At 39.0% G+C, this 1,867-nt stretch overlaps 1 long non-coding RNA gene across 1 annotated transcript; it reads right to left on the bottom strand.

The window, feature by feature from the left end:
* Nucleotides 1-1,053: 1,053 nt before the first annotated feature.
* LOC134198791 (uncharacterized) lies at nt 1,054-1,867 on the bottom strand. The gene is made up of 2 exons (XR_009972987.1): nt 1,664-1,867; nt 1,054-1,465 (listed from the first exon to the last, which is right to left on the bottom strand). It is a non-coding gene; the product is annotated as an uncharacterized LOC134198791 (long non-coding RNA).

The raw sequence follows: 1,867 nt of genomic DNA on the forward strand, positions 1-1,867 counted from the left end.
ATATTTAGGCGTCACCCTCGACAGTAGGATGACATTCCGCCCCCACATCAAGACGGTACGCGACCGTGCCGCCTTCATCCTAGGACGTCTCTACCCGATGATATGTAGGCGAAGTAAAATGTCCCTTAGAAATAAGGTGACACTCTACAAAACTTGCATACGCCCCGTCATGACCTATGCAAGTGTAGTGTTCGCTCACGCGGCCCGCATACACTTAAAATCCTTTCAAATCATTCAATCCCGTTTTTGCAGGATAGCCGTCGGAGCCCCGTGGTTCGTCAGGAACGTCGACCTCCATGACGACCTGGACTTAGAGTCCATCAGTAAGTATCTTCAGTCGGCGTCCATGCGCCACTTCGATAAAGCGGCACGACACGAGAACCCTCTCATCGTGGCCGCCGGTAACTACATTCCCGATCCTGCGGACAGAATGGAAAGCAGTCGACGTCGCCCAAAACACGTCATCTCGGATCCTCCCGATCCACTAACGGTGCTTTTAGGTACTTCAAGCACCGGTCACCGTTCTCGTCGAACCCGTCGCTTGCGACGAAGGGCTCGACGAGTAAATTAACTCTCAGACACAGCCCACTGAGTTTCTCGCCGGATCTTCTCAGTGGGTCGCGCTTCCGATCCGGTGGTAGATTCTGCGAAGCACGACTCTTGCTAGGGTTCGTGTTAGCAACATCGTCAGGTTTGAGCCCCGTGAGCTCACCTACTAAAGTTAGGGTTACGCTGAAATAGCCGCTAGGGCTATCAGCTTAGGTAGGGAGAAAAAAAAAAAAAAAAAAAATTAAAAATTTCGTGCTTATTGTATTGTGGAACAAGATGTAGTTCTTGGTATTACATTTCAATGCTCAGAACACAGTAAGTATTGAAAGACATAGAGTTGCAGAATATACATATTTGTTTTAGGTTTGTTTTGTATGGTCGCAACTATTTTTGACCGATTCAAAAAAGTAGTAGATAATATTTTACATTGCCGCTATTACAACAAATAGGTGATAAAAAATAAAATTGAATAAAGTAAAAAAAATATGAAAGGAAACACGAAACATGTTTTCCACGTATTCTTTATACAGAAGTAATTAAAACAATAATGTAGGTTTAATTACCTTTAAACAGATTCAGTTTGTTATAAAGCTGTCTTTTAGAAGTCATTTTTATATGAGCGGTTTCTTTTTTACAAATATAATGTAATCTTATATCAATGAATTTTTCTATAATCAGTTTAATTTAGGCTTATTTTATGGCTGGGTTCGTTTCCCCCAGAAAACAAATCCTTTTCAGCATATACGCTTAAAATATTTACACATACATATAAAGTTTTTTTAATACTTTTTTGCATTGATTTGCCACCACCATTGAACAATTCTAGAATTTTTAAAAGAGTTCTATATTTCTTCTCCTCTTTCTTTCGCGACAATACATATCCATTGTGCACAGCGACAAGGGGCTACTAGGAAATCTACAAACAAAAATAACATTATAAAATAACAAAACTACTCTATACATTCCCTGTCCAAGAATAGGTGATGTTTGTTACAATAGTTGGTGCCTTGTTGCAAACATTGGCCAAACAATTACAATATTCGTAAATTGTGTTTTATTTACAATATAATTGTGTTTATTATTTTATGAAAAACACTTAATAATATAAATTTACCAAAAAAAGATATTCCTTCCAAAACCTTGGTGTTACGGTGGTTTTTTACTCAGTTTTTGAACGCGCATTGCAGCGTTTTGACGTCTTAGTGTTGGCTATGATTGGACCATACTAATTTGAAATAAGACCACAAATTTATTTGTGGTCTTATTTTTCGGGCCGCTTTTGAAGCGCTAATCGCGAATCTAGTAGTATTATTGATCG

Source organism: Bombyx mori, chromosome 1, assembly GCF_030269925.1.
Source record: "Bombyx mori chromosome 1, ASM3026992v2".
In the NCBI taxonomy this organism is placed as follows: domain Eukaryota; kingdom Metazoa; phylum Arthropoda; class Insecta; order Lepidoptera; family Bombycidae; genus Bombyx; species Bombyx mori.